Below are 19,442 nucleotides of genomic sequence, written 5' to 3'. Positions count from 1 at the left end.
AAGCTGGAAAGGACAAGGAAAGAAACCCACCCATGGAGCCTCCAGAAAGGAACGCAGTCTTGCTGACAACTGGAATTTAATCCAGTGAAACCAGCCTGAAACTTCTGACCTCCAGAACTGTAAGATAATAAGTTTGCACTATTTAAGCCACTGTTTGTGGTAATTTGTTACAGCAGCAATAGAAAACTAATAACACTGAATCATAAAACAAACCTTTACAAACTTAAAAGAACTGAAATCATACAAGGGATGTTACCTGACCATAATAAAATTATCAATAACAGAAAGATAACAAGACAATTTGCAAACACTAGGAAATTTTAAAACACACTGATAAGTAATGCATGAGTCAAAAGGGAAGTCTCAAGGGGAAACAGAAAATATTCTGAACTGAACAAAAATAAGACAATATATCAAAATGTGTGGGATGCAGCTAAAGCAGTACTCAGACACATTACAGCATCAAATGCTTATATTAGAAAAAAGAAAAGTCTAAAATTAGTAATCTAAGCTTTCATCTTAAGAGACTAGAAAAAGAAGAGCAAATTAAAAAGTAAAAGGAAGGAAATAAAGATAAGAGCAGAAATCAATGAAATTGAAAAGAACAGAATAATAAGGAAAATCAATAAAACCAAAACTGGCTCTTTGAAAAGATCAATACAAGCAAGCCTGAAAAGATAAAAAGGGAGAAGACACAAATTCTCAATATCAGTATAAATGAGCAGATGTCACAAAAGATCTTACAAACATTTCAAAAAAATACTGTGAACTCTATGCACATAAATTCAACAACTTAGATTAAATGAACCAGTTCTCTGAAACCACAAACTACCAACATTCACCCACAATGATATGGATAAGCTGCATAGTCCCAAATTAAATAAACTGAATTTGTAGTTAAAGACTCTCAAAAAAAGGAACTCTCTAGGCCCAGATGGTTTCACTAATGAAATCTACCAAACATTTAAAAAAGAAATAACTCCAGACTGACAAGACTGGCAAGTAAGAAATAAAACTGTCCCTATTTGCAAATGACATGACTGTCTACATAGAAAATTCCAAGGAATACAAACAAAAAAACCCCTCCTGGAACTAATAAGTGAGTTTTTCAAGGTCAAAAAATACAAAGTCAATATCAATTATATTTCTATACACTAAACAATGAACAATTTGGAACCCCAAAATTTAAAATAATGCCATTCAAAATAGCTCCATAAAAATGAAGACTTAGGTATAAATCTGATAAAACATGCACAGAGTCTACACGTTAAAAACTACAAAATCCTGATGAAATAAGTCAAAGAAGATGTAAGTAATATAAAGACATACTTTGTTCAGACTGGAAAACTCAAAATAGTAAAGATGTCAGTTCTCTCCCAAACTGGTCTATAGATTTAATGCAATTCCGATCAAAATCCCAGGATTCTTTGTAGTTATAGATAAGTTGATTCTAAAATTAATATGGAAAGGCAAAAGAACTAAAGTAGCCAGAACCACTAAACAAATTTAAAAAAAGAAGAAAGTTGGAGGAAGCACACTATCCAATTTTAAGGCTTTAAGCTATAGTTATCAAGACAGTACGATGTTGTCGAAGGGACAGACACACAGAACAGTGTCCACAGACAGCTCCAGACAAACATGGCCAATCGATTTTTGACAAAGGTGCAAAGACAACACAATGAGAAAAGGAGAGTCTTCTCGACAAATGGTGTTAGAACAACTGAGTATCCACATGCAAAGAAAAAAATGAACTTTGATCTAAACCTCTCACTTCATATAAAAATTAACTCAAAATGGATCATAAACTTAAACATAAAATATAAAACTTTTACAAAAAATAGGAGAAAATCTTTGTCAACTAGGGCTAAGCAAAGAGTTCTTAGATATGACATCAAAATATATACAACCCATTAAGTAAAATATGATAAACTGGACTTTATCGAAATTAAAACTTTTGTTCTAGAAAGATATCTAAGATAATATAAAGACAAGCTACAGACAGGAGATAATATTTGCAAATTACAAATCTAACAAAGGACCTGTATCCAGAATACATAAAGAACTCTCAAAACTCAGCAGCAAGAGAAGTATCCAATTTAAATACAAGCAAAAGCACATTGATTAGAATGGCTAAAATCCAACAAGTCTGGCAATACAAAACGCTGCCAAAGACGTAGAGCAATAAGAACTCTCATTCACTGCTAGTGGGGATGGAAAATGGCACAGCCACTTTGAAAACCAGTATGGCAGTTTCTTACAAAGTTAAATTTACACTTATCATACAATCTAGCAATCGAACTCCCAGATACTTACTCGAGTGAACAGAAAATTCATATTCACACAAAAATCTGTATATGATTGTTTAAAAGAAGCTTTATTTATAATCACCAAAAACTGGAAGGAACCAAGATGTCCTTCAACAGGTTGTTAAAAAAATGATTAAATAAAACAATTTTGGTGATACAAACAAACTTTATTCAACACTTCATGAAGTGGACAGTCTCCATTCAGAGAACTGCAAAATGGTGCAGAGAGCAGGAAGCTTTTATAGGATTAAGAATAAAGAACAAGGAAGAGAAAAACAGAAAATATCTGATTGGCTAGGGCCACACAGTCAACCTTATTTGGGGTGAGAAAGACCAGGGTTGCTTGGTGTTTGGGGATTCAGCTGACTGTATATACTGATTTCTGGTCTAGTGGAGTATTTATAGGGACACAATAAGTTTTGGTTTGGTGACAAGGCCCCCTGGGCAGGAGCAGCTCCATCTTGTGCCGAGAAAGTTATCTCAACAAGGTGAATGGATAAACCTACTGTGGTACACCCATACAACAGAATACTGTGCAGGAGTAACAAGGAACCAAGTACTTGATTCATGCAATAATATGGATAAATCTTAAATGCACTTTGCTAAGTGAAAGAAATCAGATCCAAACAGCTACAAATTATATGACTGCATTCATATGACACACTGTAAAAAGCAAAACTATATGAAAAGAGATTAGTAGTTGTGAGGGACTGGGGATGCAGGAATGGCTGACTACAAATGCACACATACGATATTGTGATTTATAAGAAATATATATATCTGGTCATTCAGATGACCAAAATATATTTCTCACATATATTTGGTCTTCGTTCACGGTTTCCCAGCTCACAGCTCCCAAAACCATTGGAATTTCCTGAGCGATAAGAGCAGTGGGAGCATCGTTTGTCATAATATTTGGTCTCCTGTCCTCAGTTCCTGCAAAGGTTTCAGAGCCTTAAAAGTGCAATAAGTGGGTGTCTTGTTACTCACAACAAGCCCCTTTCTACCACAGCTGGGTTTATGTTAATGAGGTGACTTTTGGAAAGCACCTAAGGATGGGGGCTGGTTGCCAGGAGAACCAACCATGTGAATAGAGGGTTAGAACTTTCAGTCTCAGCCCCCTGACCTCTGAGGAGGGAAGAGTGGTGAGGGGCTGCAGGTTGAATCAATCGCCAATGGTCAAAGACTTAATCAATCACGCCTATGTAATAAAGCCTCCATAAAAAACCAACACGAGGGGTTTCAGAGAGCTTCCAGGTTGGTGAACACATGGAGATTCGGGGAAGCTGGCATGCTCGGAGAGGGCATGGAAGCTCCACACCCTTCCTCATGCCCTGCCCTATGCATCTCTTCCATCTGCCTATTCCTGAGTTATATCCTTTTATAATAAACCAGTAACCTAGTAAGTAAAATGTTTCCAAGGAGGGGTCATTGGAACCTCTGATCTACAGCTGGTGGGTCAGAAGCACAGATGATAACCTGGGCTTTCAAACGGTGTGTGAAGCAGGAGTAGGAGTGGGGTGTCTTACAGGACTGAGCCCTTAACCTGATGCTGTCTCTGGGTAGACAGTGTCAGAATTGAGTTGAATTGTAGGACACACAGATGGTGTCTGGGAATTGCTTATTACTGTGGGGAACCGGGGAACTCTCCCCACCCCTCGCATACACACACTGTAACTGGGCCCAGAATCTTTTAACAGGAGAATTTTTAGAGTCATGAAATTGTCTATATGGTAGTGGATAATGACCCTGTGCATTTGTCAAAACCCACAGAACTGTACATCACAATGAATGAACTTTGTATGCAAATTTAAATGTATGCAAATTTAAAAAATCAACTAAGATGCTGAGGGAATTTCAAGACAGAATGCAGTCTGTGACAAATGAATCTGACTGTATTACAAATGAATGGCATAACCCCACTGAAGGGAGTAGGGGGAAAATGAGCTGACCTAAGTAACTTTGGAAAACAGTGTTTTGAATGGAAACCTTAAGGCTAAATACAAAAGGATCTGTACACAAACCTTGTACTCTAGTTAGTAAATTTATTTCTCGTAGGGGTACTGGTTAGCAATTTTGAACTTGCTTTACACGTATACTGGGGTGGAAAAAGTAAGTAAATGAATGATTGAAGCCAGGTTTCTCACTGTCAGAGAAGTTACAGATAAGCAAAGGGAAGAAAGCTAGAATGAACCCTACAGCACCAGATTAGAGTCACAGACATTGGTATGAACTTAACATATACACTGCTTAATATGTAATACAGATGGATAAATACAGAACAATTACAGATATGTATAGATACATAGATTAGTATATAGATATATAATTCCTAGCTCTGTCCTCTAAGAAGGCTTAGAAACAGTGACATCCAATAGCAAGGAGTACACCTAGCACCCAGACATTGGTCTCTAAACACAATTCTCCAATACAAGAAACCAGAGCTCAGAGAAATGACTGATTCTAGGAGTAGGGTGGAGAAAATACAAGATGAGCCTGGAGCATCTTATAGTGCCAGAAATCAAGGAAACACTCAAAAAAAGAAAAGGATGGGGACATGTCAAAGGGACACAGGAGTCAACACTGAATAATTTTAGCAACAAAATAAATAACACACTATTGGATTATAAGACAATGTATAAAATAAATATACATATTAATATAAAATGACTGAATAAATGAATGACTGTAGATACACCCTCATCCATAAAATGAAGCTTAATCACCCCACGCCCTTGAGTGTAGGCTGGAATTAGTGACTCACTTGCAAAAAACAGATGATGGAAAGACAAAAATAATAACTTTACAGTGGAGAAACCTAGCAAACACTACCTTAACCAAGCGATGCTATCATGTACTCCCTGATAAGATGTGACAAGAAGGGCATTTCACTTCACTGTCACCTCTGATATTCTTCCCTAAAACCTGGAACTTCAGTCTAATCATAAGAAAGACACCAGGCAAACCCAAACTGAGAGACAGTCTACAAAATACCTGACTAGTACTAGTACTCAAAACTACCAAGGTCATGAAAAACAAGGAAAGACTGAGAAACTGCCACGGACCATAGGAGACTAAGCAGACAGGACAAATGAAGTGTGGAACCCTGAATTAGATCCTGGAATAGAAAAATGAGTCTAGTGGAAAACCTGGCAAAACTAGAGCTTAGAATTTGGAATTTGGTTAATGTAGGGTACCACTGTTGGTTTCCTGGTTTTGATAAATGCACTTGGTTTTGGTTTTGTAAGATGTTATTATGGGAAGCTGGGTAAGGGATATATAAGAACTCTCTGTATTATCTTTGCAACTTTTCTATAAATCTAAAATTATTCCAAAATAAAAAGTTTCTATTATTTTAAAAAATGGAGAAAAGACTTGAACATACCCTTCACGAAAGAGGATACATGTATGGCAAAAAAGCACATGACAAGATGTTCAACATCATTAGCTATTAGGAAAATGCAAATTAAAACCATTATCAGATATCATTCCACACCTATTAGAATGGCTAAAATTAAAAAGACTGCCCATACCAAGTGCTGTCAAGCAGACAAAACAACTAGAACTATCATACATTGCTGATGGGAATACAAAGTGGCACAGCCACTTTAGAAAACAGTTTGGCAATTTCTTATAAAGTTAAATTATACACTTACTATATGATCCAGCAATCCCACTACTATATACTTTCCTGAGAGAAATGAAAACTCACATTCACACAAAAGCCTGTACATGAATGTTTGTAACATCTCTATTCAAAATAGCTAAAAACTTGAAACAACTCAAAGTCCTTCAATGAATGAATGGATAAACAAACTGTGGTATACCCATACAACTGAACACTACTCAGCAACAAAAAGGAATGAAATACTGATATACAAAACAACTTAGATGAATCGTTAGGCACTACGCTGAGTAAATGCATGTGTAACAGTCTCAAATGGCTATATAATGTATGATTCCATTTAATGGCCATTTTTGAAAAGACAAAACTAAAAAGACAGAGTAGTTGCCAGGGGTTACCAGTGGGGTGGGGAGGGTACAATTACAAAGGGTTAGCAGGAGGGAGTTTTGTTCTATGAACTAAAGAACTGTCTGGATACTGACTGTGATGATGGTTACATGAATCTACACATATACTAAAATTCATCAACTCTACACAGAAAAAGTTAATTTTATTGTGAAGCCAGGTATCTGAGGGGTACTGTAGATATTAAACCAACTTGCCATTTTTCCTGTTTACCTTGAGGGGTGACTCAGGGGTCTCAAGGATTTGTGAGCTTGTTTTGCAGGAGAAAGAGAATGCCTTGGGAGAGGCTGTGATCACCGGATGGCCAGCCCTCAGCAGCTGCTGAAGCGCAGAAGTCAGATTGCCCAGAGGCTTATCAGGAGTGACCCCTTTGTTTCCCTGAAGCCCCTCCTGCCCTTAGCTCTATAAAACTCCCTGCTTTCTGTTCTGGGGGAGGTGGATTTGAGCGAACTCAGGCTCCCACCTACTTGTTTTGGCCAATTCGAATAAATCTTAATCTCCAAGCACCGATGTCTCAGTGTTTGGCTTGCTGGGCATCAGGGACACGAACTTGAGGTTAAGAGGTTCGGTACCAATTGCATGTTCATTTTGTAAAAATTTCTGATACTTAAACAAACAACCTTTAAATCATAAAAGTTTTTCTAGGATATTTAATTTGGATTTTATAATCTATAAAAATTCTCTTGCTTATTCTGGCTACTTTTAGGATAGAGCAAGTGACAAACTTTTCAGCTCACTCCTGATGTGTAGAATCACTGAGGGATCAACAGCCTGTGTCACCTCCTACAGGCAGTGCATCCCTGCAAAGGAGTCTAACTGGTTAACAACCACAGTCCCACCTAATTGAAGAGAAAATCCTGACGTCTACTTAATGGCATCATAAAAGAACTTTCATTCAAGTTTTTTTTTTTTAAGAACACTGATTTATAGTCAGAAAATTCCAGGGAGGGAAAATATGTGATTAATTCTACTTCAACTGCATAGAGAGCATTCTGAAAATGAAAAACTAAAACACAATCATTTGTTTCCACCTTTATTATCAGGGAAAAAAATCAGCTGTTTTGTTTGAATAAGTAGGATAAGTAAAGCAAGGATATAAATCAGATAACATAATATCTCAGAATGAATTCTAATCTTCTGCAAGAGTTTATCTATCTTACCTGAACTAATACAGTAGTACCATACGCTTCCATTATACTGTACATACACGTGGCACAAAACATTCAAATCCATATACCACAGCAATTAATTTAAATTAAAAAAATCTAAGTACAAAGGTACTACTTCTCCTGAACACCTTTATCATATTATTTAATCTATCTGATTCTTAAGTCTGTCTAAGGTGTTATTTTTAAAACAGCCAACTATGTGTATTTAAGTGAAACTCAACGATTACTTATTTTTAAGGATACAATTGTTCTCAGTTGTGCTAGTAAATATAGCAACAATTTCACACTGTTATACTTTTTTTAAAAGAATCGGAGATGTTAAAAAAAGCCAATCTGCAACTGCACTAACTTCAAACGGAAAACAAAAAACCTCTGTGAGGAACAGTTTTTGCCTTAAGGCCTTTTGTTTTCCTAATATTACATTCAATTAGAAGTGAAATGGCCTGCTTCAAGAATTTAGTTTTATTTTCCCCAGAAACACATTTGGAAAAATATATGACTTACATCTGGAACCATATCCTTTCTTTCTAACTGAAGCCATTTGCGTGTAATTGCTCTAACAGTTCACTATGGCCAATTCAGTTTCGACCCCCGTCACAACAGCGCCTACTGCAAATCTGTATGTTTATTCCTCCATGTCAGCTTCTCAGCAGACGTTCAATTTACTAAACAAAGGCTCTTTAATAATTTAAATCTGACTTATAAAGACGCAATGCACCTGTCAAAAGCTTTTGATAAGTCAGTAAATTTCATCTGTCTCTCTATGGCACTGCACGTATGTTAAGTCACTCCTATATTTTAATGTCCATAACCACAGAGGGGTTTTCCCTCTCTTTTTTTAAAAGAATCAAGAGAACCTCATTTTTATTATTGCACCATTCATTGTTATACTTCCAGCTTTCTTCAAAAGTTTCCATTTAATAAGAATTTTTACATATGAATTAAATCCAACCAGATGCTACAGTTTCCTAGACACTGAGGCATCAAAAAAAAGTTCACAGAAATCAACATTATCTAGTAACACTTTAAACATTAAACCACCTCTACAACATAAAAGTAGCAATCACCTTCTTTCATCCAAGTTAATATCACCCAAACTTAATATGAAAATAGCCATCTCTACGTAAGCAAATCAAATGAATTTTCTACACACTATTCTAAAATTTCTTTTATTAGAAATGATATTTTGCATAAATATATTTAGGCTATTTGTTTGGCGACATAAAGAGTCATACTGATAAGAAATTATCCATAAATAACGTTAAACTGCCAAAGAATCACGAAGAAGTTTTGGATGGAGAGCTTGATATATATTGAAATTAAGAAGGCGCCCTAGGACTCCATGTGACATTTACACTTTGTAGCCCAAACTTGTGTAACAAGGATATTTAGCCACTTGCCAATAGTTCTGATAAAAAGTTCTGTGATGGTCAAGTTTGAAATTAATGCCTGGGTATGTTACCTATAAATCTCACATACCTATGCTTACTCCAATCCATCATTACTAAAACTCCCCATTGTTGCTTTGGGAAACTACATAATAGAGAATTGTAACCTTAACCATCACCTCAAAAAATTAAGAATAACTGTATTTAGAAGTCTTCGACAGTTGATAAGAATCCTGTGGTTTTTCCATAAAGAGTAGACTGACACCCAGCACATAATGGGAGCACAACGGAGAACTGTATATGAGGAGGACAGAAGCTCTACCATAGTAAACAACAGAGAGCAAATCTCATTTCATTATTTTAAAAGTCTATCCATCCATGGAAAAGCCATATTGAGAAGTTTATTTTAATGTGCTTCTTTAAAGTTAATTTTAATGTGCTTTTAATGTGTTTGTTTAATGAAGGCAATTCTTCACTATTGATGAATACTGGTTTAAAGCAACTGTTGATTTTTTTTAATTGGGTATTTTCTGGCTACTAAATCCAGGGGGAAAAAAACAAAAGTCTGCCACTTTATATGATGACAGCCTTTGTAAAGCTGCCTCTAGCACTTTAGAGTTTTTACTAAGAAACATAAAATGGAGTACATGATAATTCTTAAGGCCTTTTTAAAAATTCTTCAGCAGGTATCTGATTAAATCTTAAATTGTCATCTGAGTCTGGAGCGCTGAACTCAAAATTCCTCACTGCTTTTGGAGTAGAAAATGGCAGAAAAGAGAAGTCAGTCAGTTTCCTAACAATGCAAAGGAAAAACAAACTAAGGCTTTGTTAACAATATCTGTAAAACACTGTTGTAGTGGTGGGATGAGGAAAGGGCCAAAACAAACACTAGTACCTGCCTTCAAAGAACTAATGTAAATATGAAATACATGAAGAATCCTTTACAAAGCACTGCTATATCTGCTTTGCTTGTTTTTACAAATATACTGTTATATACATAAGGACAGGGACCATGTCTTGTCTTGTTCACCACGACAGCCTCAGTGCCTATTGCAATGCCTAGCACAAAGTAAGTACTCAAAAATTATTTGTTGGATAAATGAAGACCTCCAACAGCTATGTCAATACTGACACTTGGCTTCCTTGACTCCAGAGACCTAGCCCCATTTGACAGGCAGAATAATGGCCTTCCAAAGATGTCCTTGCCCTTTCCCCCCAGACCCCAGCCTAGCTTTCCTTACAAGGCAAAAGGGACTTTCAGTTATAATTAAGGTTAAGGACACTGAGGTGGGGAGATTATCCTGTATTATCCAAGTAGGCCCAATCTAATCACATGAATCCTTTAAAATGGAAGAGGAAGACAGAAGGTAGGTCAGAGAGATGAGATGTAAGGAGGAGGAGATATCGGAAGTATGAAAGGGCCTTGACCTGTTGTTGCTGGCTTTGAAAATGGAGGAAGGAAAGCCACAAGCCAAGGAATGAGAGTAGGTCTCTAGGAGCTGGGAAGGGCCCTCAGCTGACAGCCAGTAAGGCAACTGGAATCTAAGCCCTACAACTGCAAGGAAAAGAGTCCTGCCCTACAGCCTCCAGAAAGGAACACTGCCCCGCTGAAATCTTGATTTTAGCCCAGTGGGACCCCCATATTGTCCTAATGACCTACAGAACTGTAAGATAAATTTCTGTTAAGCAAGCCACTAAGTTTGGAGTGATTTGTTATGGCAGCAACATAAAACTAATACACCCCTTTTAACCTCTACTCTAGCAACTTGAATATATAGCCTCTTGCCATCACCATGACATTGCTCCAAAAAACAACCTAAAATTCTTAAATGCTTCAATCTGATCACAGTTTCCTATTCTTAACTCTTCTACTTCACACTTCTCACAATTGTCACTATGAAGGAAAGCTCGTGTTTAAAAGAATGGATATCTTGAAACAAAATGAATTAGTATTTTCTAGTTACAATGTTTGATCAGCACTGTGCCAAAGAGTACACGATAGGCCCACAGAATGGTTATACCCAAACCCCAAATTTCACATTCCTTGCAACATGTAGTTCCAAGGACATACCCAGAAATGTGTTATTAAACAACCCAGTGTGTCAAATCCTGAGTAACTTACTTTGAAAGGAAACGCCTTTTGTTCTTAAATCTGGAACCATTTCTTTCCTCTTTATATTTATACACTTGCTTTTAAAATATTAAAAACAAACTCATAAACAATCTGTTTAACAGTAATTAGAATTTTATCTAGTTAAAACAACAGCAAAGCATTCCACAACACAGATGGCAGAAGACTTTCTCCTTGCCTGATCAGTGTCAAAGAACTGTTCTCCTATTTCACGATTAAGAAGAATTTTGTTGCAGACTATCTCATTTACAAAATATACACTAGTGTGTGAAAGGACAGCTTTTTTAAGAAAGACTTTGTTCAGCAGAACTCTTGGCTATTTCTCAATGTAAAGATTTTTCTTACTGCCCAGATAAAACCTAGCCAAATATATGATTAAGGAATCAGAATAGACAGAAGTCTATACTATTGATTTTACTCTGGTTCCAAGTCCTTAAGCAAACTAATTCCTTAGGGAGCAGGTTCCCAAACTCGCAGTTTTTGAAAAGTCCCAGTGCTCCAGTTCTACCCCATATCAATTAAATCAGAATGTCTTGGGATGGGACAAGCTTAAGTACTTTTAAAGATCTCTAAGTGGTTCCACTGTGGTTTGTTATTAGCAATGTGGCATGGTACAATGGAATCGGGAGGCCTGGGATCTGGCATTGGCTCTGCCACCAGCAAGCCTGGGTACCTCGCTGGGTAGCCATTTCCTCACCTACAAAAAGACAAGGTTGGACAAGTTATTTCTCATATCTAACATGTTATAAGTCTAGGATGAGATTCCTTAGTTCCTTTCTAAAGATTAAATTGCCTTGACATTTAAACTATGCAAAAAAAACAAAACAAAACAAAACAGAAATTCATGATCTGCTTCTTATTCCAACCTGTTAAGAGCTTATTTTTGTAAGGAAAGATTATTTTACAATAGGGATCAAATTTAGCTAAACTTCAATTGCACAGATTTTGATATATCATTATATCTATCCAGGTCATAAAATAGCATATGTATTGCAAATGACTGGGAGGTTGAATTATCTCAAAATATAGCTTGCTATTAGACTATTTCTTGAATTCTCATTAAATTATATACTGCATGTATTCTGATATTCTTAAACAGCATTCCTGATTTTGTTAGGTGCTAAAGATATAAAATGATTTTAACTTTTCACTAATATTAACTTATTTCATAAATGCAAATCATTAATGACACCAGAAACACAGGTTGAAAGAATCCCTGAGTACCAAGTTATTGTTTGACAGTCTCAAACTGAATTCTCACCGTTGGCCAGTCCTCTTACAAATGTATGCTACCACTTATGAGGATGCCTAGGAAAAGGTTAATTCACTCAACAAGTTAAGCATTTTATAGTACCAGGGTTGGGGACTGGGTGGCAGACTTCTAAGATGACTGAGGATCCAACGATCCCCATCTCCTGGTATTCACATGCTTCTGTAACTAAGTGTGAGCTGGGCCAACTGACTTCCTTCTAAAGACCAGAATATGGCAAAAGTGACAGGATGTCACTTCTGTGATTAGGTTATAAATGATTGTGACGTCCTTCTTGCTAACATTCTCTTTTGCTGGCACTCTTTCTTGCCCTCTCACTTTCTTGCTCTGATCTTGATTGCTTGCTCTGAATAAGATGCTCTCTGGAGAGTTCCATGTGGCAAGAAACCAAGGGAGGCCTCTGGCCAACAGCCCAACGAGGAAATGAATCCTGCCGACAACCATGTGAGTGAGCTAGGAAGTGGATCCTTCCACAGCAGGCTTTTATAGATGGGCTGCAGGCCCAGTCAACACATTGATTGTAGCCTTGTAAGAGAGCCACCTAAGCTGTTCCTAAGCTGCATTCCTGACCCACTGTGAGATAATAAATGTTGTTTTGAGCCACTAAGTTTTGAGGTAATTTACTATGCAGCAATAGATAACTAACTAATATAGGCACACAGCAATGAATAAAAACACTATATTGAAGGAACCAAGAGTTGAGTAATGAGTAGGATCAAGGTATCAACAATCTAGTAATGGGTGAGAGGCATGTAAATAAACGTAATAAAGTGTTTAGGTGTGTTGACAGAAGTACACATATAGAAGGTACAGTGGGGACATAAGAAAGGGTATGTATTTGGAGGGCACAAGCACTAAGCTTCTTTAAAAGGGAGGAATATGAGTTATAAGCATTAAAGTATGAAATATAACGGTCATTTTGGAAAACTATAAGTAATCCAGTAAGGCTGGAACATGACGGGAAGAGATGATTATTTATCTTCCAACTTCAAAAGTGTGCAAGCATTTACAGGTAGCATAAGAGTCAAAAAGGTCTCTAATATTGTAGATAGTATAGTTTTAGTTATATTAGTATAGTAAACTCTCAACCCCCACCAGATTATAGATCATCATTTTATTATGGAGTAATATCACTGATTATGAATAAATTGGTCCCTGCTCCAAGAAAGGACCTGGCCAGGGCGAACTCTTCCACCTATACATCAGATCCCAATTCTCTTTCAGCTACTCAAGGAAATTGGTCCAGCAATTATCTCTTCTCTCTACGGCAATGTCAAATATTCCCTCTCTCCTGGATCATTCCCATTCCATATTTAAAAATAAAAATAAAACCCCCTCCCTTAACTCTATGTGCCATGCGTGCACAGCTTCCCCTTTATAGTAAAACTCAAAAGTGTTGTCTATACTCACCATGTCCACATCTCCTCCGTTAAAAAAGAAACAACAGGCCTAAAATGGAGTCACTTGTGCTAAGCCCCACGAGAGCAAAACCAGACTTAATATCTAACCTAATTGTAGTTTCAACCTCTCTGGAATGTGACCTTTAACCAGTCAATCTGGAATCACCTGATCAGCACTAATGAGGTAATCTGCATGATAGACCCCCATCGTTCCCCCAAAAGAAGGTGACCTTGTCTGAAATAAGCCTTTCTTTTGTTTATGACTTCCTTGTCCCACCCATTTTCTGCCTTTAAAAGCTTTCCATTTTGTACAGCTCCTCAGAGCTCCTTTCTGCTTGCTAGATGGGATACTGCCAGATATGTGAATCGTTGAATAAAGTCAATTAGATCTTCAAATTTACTCAGTTGAATTTCGTTGTTTTTTTTTTAACATCTCCCATTTTCTCTTGAATCCATATCACCCAGGCTTTTTTCTCCACCTACCTGCCAAACTTGCCCTTTAATAAAGTCACCAATGACTTCCACACTGCTAAATACAATGGTCAATTCTCAGTCTCCCCCTTACTTGAACGATGACCAGCAACTGACACAAATAATAATTCCTTCCTTGAAATATGGAAGGAAAATGAAAATGGCTCCCAGAACACCCCACTCTCCTGGTTTTCATATTTCTCATTCTCTTTTGCTGGTTCCTCATTTCTCTACCTTCTAAATGTAGAATGTTCTAGATTTCAGTTCTTGGACCGCTTCTCTCTTCTGTCATACCGTAATTTATAAGGAATATATAGTTGGCCTTTTCTCCCATTTCTGGCACAGAGGCTCCTAAATTCTTAGAATCATACAACCTTCCAAAACTGGATCAAGAAGAAGTAGAGAATTTGAATAGACCAATCACCAGTAAGGAGATCGAAACAGTAATCAAAAACCTCCCCAAAAATAAAAGTCCAGCACCAGACGGCTTCCCTGCTGAATTCTACCAAACATTCAAAGAAGACTTAATACCTATCCTTCTCAAACTCTTTCAAAAAATTGAGGAGGGGGGGAAGCTCCCTAACTCATTCTACGAAGCTGACATTACCCTGATACCAAAACCAGACAAGGACAACACAAAAAAAAGAAAATTATAGGCCAATATCACTGATGAACATCGATGCAAAAATCCTCAACAAAATACCAGCAAATCGCATACAACAATACGTTAAGAAGATTATACACCATGATCAAGTGGGATTTATTCCAGGTATGCAGGGATGGTTTAACATTCGCAAATCAATCAACGTAATACACCACATTAATAAAATGAAGAACAAAAATCACATGATCATCTCAATAGATGCAGAGAAAGCATTTGACAAGATACAGCATCCATTTATGATAAAAACTCTGAATAAAATGGGTATAGAAGGAAAGTACCTCAACATAATAAAGACCATATATGAGAAACTCACAGCTAATGTCATCCTCAATGGTGAAAAACTGAACAGTATCCCTCTAAGAACAGGAACCAGACAAGGATGCCCACTGTCACCACTCCTATTTAACATAGTATTGGAAGTCCTAGCCAGAGCAATCAGGCAAGAGAAAGAAATAAAAGGGATCCAAATTGGAAAGGAAGAAGTGAAACTGTCACTATTTGCAGATGACATGATTTTATATATAGAAAACCCTAAAGAATCCACCAGAAAACTTTTAGAAGTAATAAACGAATACGGTAAAGTTGCAGGATACAAAATCAACATACAAAAATCAGTTGCATTTCTGTACACTAACAACCAAGTAGCAGAAAGAGAAATTAAGAATACCATCCCATTTACAATTGCAAAAAAAAGAATAAAATACCTAGGAATAAACTTAACCAAAGAGGTGAAAGATCTGTACACCGAAAACTATAAAACATTTCTGAAAGAAATTGAAGAAGACACAAAGAAATGGAAAGATATTCCGTGCTCTTGGATTGGAAGAATTAACATAGTTAAGATGTCCATACTTCCTAAAGCCATCTATAGATTCAATGCAATCCCTATCAAAGTTCCAACAACATTTTTCACAGAAACAAAACAAAGAATCCTAAAATTTATATGGAACAACAAAAGACCCCGAATAGCTAAAGGAATCCTGAGAAAAAAGAACAAAGCTGGAGGTATCACACTCCCTGATTTCAAAATATAGTACAAAGCTATAGTAACCAAAACAGCATGGTACTGGCACAAAAACAGACACACAGATCAATGGAATAGAATCAAAAGCCCAGAAATAAACCCACACGTCTATGGACAGCTAATCTTTGACAAAAAAGCCAAGAACATACAATGGGGAAAAGAAAGTCTCTTCAACAAATGGTGTTGGGAAAACTGGATAGCCACATGCAAAAAAATGAAAGTAGACCCTTACCTTACACCATACACAAAAATTAACTCCAAATGGATTAAAGACTTGAATGTAAGACCTGAAACTATGAAACTTCTATAAGAAAACACAGGCAGTACGCTCTTCGACATCAGTCTTAGCAACATCTTTTCAAACACCACATCTGACGGGGCAAGAGAAACAATAGAAAAAATAAACAAATGGGACTACATCAAACTAAAAAGCTTCTGCACAGCAAAGGAAACCATCAACAAAACGAAAAGACAACCTAACAACTGGGAGAAGATATTTGCAAACCATACATCTGATAAGGGCTTAATCTCCAAAATATATAAAGAACTCATGCATCTCAACAACAAAAGAACTACCAACCCAATTAAAAAATGGGCAAAAGACCTGAACAGACATTTCTCCAAAGAAGATATACAGATGGCCAACAGACACATGAAAAGATGTTCAAAATCACTATCAGGGAAATGCAAATCAAAACTACAATGAGATATCACCTCACGCCCGTCAGAATGGCTATAATTAACAAGACAGGCAACAATATGTGTTGGAGAGGATGTGGAGAGAAGGGAACTCTCATACACTGCTGGTGGGAGTGCAAACTGGTGCAGCCACTATGGAAAACAGTATGGAGATTCCTCAAAAAATCAAGGATAGAACTACCATATGATCCAGCTATTCCACTGTTGGGTATTTATCCAAAGAACTTGAAAACACTAATTTGCAAAGGTACATGCACCCCTGTGTTCATTGCAGCGTTATTCACAATAGCCAAGACTTGGAAGCAACCTAAGTGCCCATCAAGGGACGAATGGATAAAGAAGCTGTGGTATATATACACAATGGAATACTACTCAGCCATAAGAAACGATGAAATCCAGCCATTTGTGACAACATGGATGGACATTGAGGGTATAATGCAAAGTGAAATAAGTCAGAGGGAGAAGGTCAAATACCGTATGATTTCCTTCATTAAGTAGTAGATAATAACAATAATAAACAAACACATAGGGACAGAGATTGGATTGGTGGTTACCAGAGGGGAAAGGGGGAGGGAGGAGGGTGAAAGGGATAATTCGGTACATGTGTGTGGTGATGGGTTGTAATTAGTATTTTGGTGGTGAACATGATGTAATCTATGCAGAAATAGAAGTACAATGATGTACACCTGAAACTTGTACAATGTTATAAACCAATGTTACTGCAATAAACAAAAAATTAAAAAAAATAAAAAATAAAAATAAAAAAAATAAAACCCTTAGAATTTTGGAATTTCCTAAGAGATGAGAGCCGAAAGGTGTCTTTTGTTATGTTAATGACTTTGGAAAGCACCAAAAGACAGATGCTGATTACTGGGAGAACCAACCATGTGATTAGAGGGTTTTGAACTTTAAGTCCCAGCCCCATGACCTCCGGGGAGGGGAGAGGGGCGGGAGGTCAAACCATTCACCAATGGCCAATGATTTAATCAATCATGCCTATGTAATGAAGCCTCCATAAAAACCCAACAAGAGGGGTTTCAGAGAGCTTCCAGCTTGGTGAACACATGGAGATTTGGGGAGGGTGGCATGCTCAGAGAAGGCATGGAAGCCCCACACTCTCTTCCCATACTTTGCCCTATGCATCTCTTCCATCTGGCTACTCCTGAGTTATATCCTTTTATAATAAACCAGTAATCTAGTTAAGCAAAGTTTCTATGAGTTCCTTGAGCTGCTCTAGCAAATTAATCAAACCTAAGGACAGGTTCGTTGGAACCTCTGATCTATAGTTGGTGGGTCAGAACACAGATGACTACCTGGACTTACGATTGGCATCTGAAGGACTGGGGATAGGCTTAAAGGATTGAGCCCTTAACCTGTGGAAATCAGATGCCATCTCCAAGTAGACAGTCAGAATTGAGTTGAACTGTAGGACACCTGGGTGGTGTCCAAGAATTGCTTAGTGTAGGGGAAAAAATCCACACACTGGAATTGGGTGCACAACAGTATTTCCATCTAGACTCACTCCCTAGTGGCTCTCCTCCAGTCTGAGGGCTTTAAATACCATCTACAAATTGATGACTCCCAAAATTATTTATAGATAGATAAAAAGCTTGGTCCTCTCTCCATAATTGTCCTCTAATACTTCTAACTACCTACTCAACATTTTTTACTAGGATATTTAATATGTATTTCTTAACATGTTCAAAACCAAATTCCTGATTAACCTCACCACCACCCCAACCCCAAACCTGCTCCTCTCCCACAGTCTTCCCCATATTCATAAATGACACCTCTAAGCTTCCAGTAGCTCAGGCTAAAAATATAGTATCAGTCCTGCTTCCCCTCTCCCCCTCCCTCTCATCTCTGATCCATCAGCAAAACCTGTTGGCTTTACTTTTAAAACAGAATTCAACCATTTTTTACCATCTCTACTGCTACTACACTCACATGGATTATTGCAATAGTTTCCTAAATGATCTATTTTTGCCTTGAAATCCCATTTGCCCACCAATGGAGATCCTTTTAAAAAAAATAAGTTTAGGCCATGTAATCACTCTGCTTAAAACCCTCCAAAGCCTTTCTTTCTCAGATTAAAAGGCAAATGGGAGTTAAATCATTAGTTCTATTAACTAGCTGCCATCTGACCTCATCTACTCCTCCCCCCTAGGTTCACTCTGCTTCAGTTACACTGGCCTCCTCCTTGTTCCTTGAACACACTAGCCACACACTTTCTTTAGGGACATTGAACTTGCTTTACCTTTCAACAGGAATGCTCTTCCCTGAGATATCTATCTATATAGACTGCTCTTTCAGGCCTTTGCTCAAATGTTCCCTTCTTTCTCTGGCCTGATCCCCATGCCTTCCAACTCTCCCTATCCCCTTTCCCTCCTTTACTTTTCTCTACAATACTTATTGCTATCTGACATCTATGTATTTTATCTGTTATTTTCTGTTTCCCTTCACTAGAATGTAAGCTCCATAAGGGCAGGAATTTTTGTCTATTTTGTTTACTATTGTATACTGTTGTAGAACAGTGCCTGACAATACAGTCATGTGCCCTTAACGACGGGGATACATTCTGAGAAATGCATCATTAGGTGATTTCGTTGTTGTGTGAACATCATAGAGCGTATTTACACAAACCTGGATGGTATATAGCCTACTAGGCTATACGGTACTAATCCTATGGGACAATCTTCATATATGTATGTGGTCTGTCATCAACTGAAACATCGTTATGCTGTGCATAACGGTAGTAGGCACGGTATTAATATTTGTTTAATGAATGACTGAACTAACCAAGGGGATTCTCTCACTGATCCATTCTAATATAGGGGAGTAATCTGAATAATTTCAAAGGTACCAAAATATTACATTCATATTTCAATCA

The 19,442-nt window shown here is 37.3% G+C and overlaps 1 protein-coding gene across 4 annotated transcripts in view; it reads right to left on the bottom strand.

Moving 5' to 3' along the window:
* GLCE (glucuronic acid epimerase) overlaps positions 1–19,442 on the bottom strand; it is a 134,925-nt gene that overhangs the window by 73,355 nt on the left and 42,128 nt on the right. The window contains exon 1 of one of the 4 annotated variants that reach the window (XM_058541949.1): positions 31–115. The exons of the other annotated variants lie outside the window; for them this stretch is intronic. The gene's annotated coding sequence lies outside the window, so the exon portion shown is untranslated. Of the gene's footprint in view, positions 1–30; positions 116–19,442 lie in introns of those variants that run through there. 4 annotated transcript variants of the gene reach the window in all.

Source organism: Diceros bicornis, chromosome 5 (genome assembly GCF_020826845.1).
Source record: "Diceros bicornis minor isolate mBicDic1 chromosome 5, mDicBic1.mat.cur, whole genome shotgun sequence".
Taxonomy (NCBI): domain Eukaryota; kingdom Metazoa; phylum Chordata; class Mammalia; order Perissodactyla; family Rhinocerotidae; genus Diceros; species Diceros bicornis.
The sequence above is the reverse complement of the archived record's forward strand: the minus strand, read 5'-3'. Positions and strand labels throughout refer to the sequence as shown.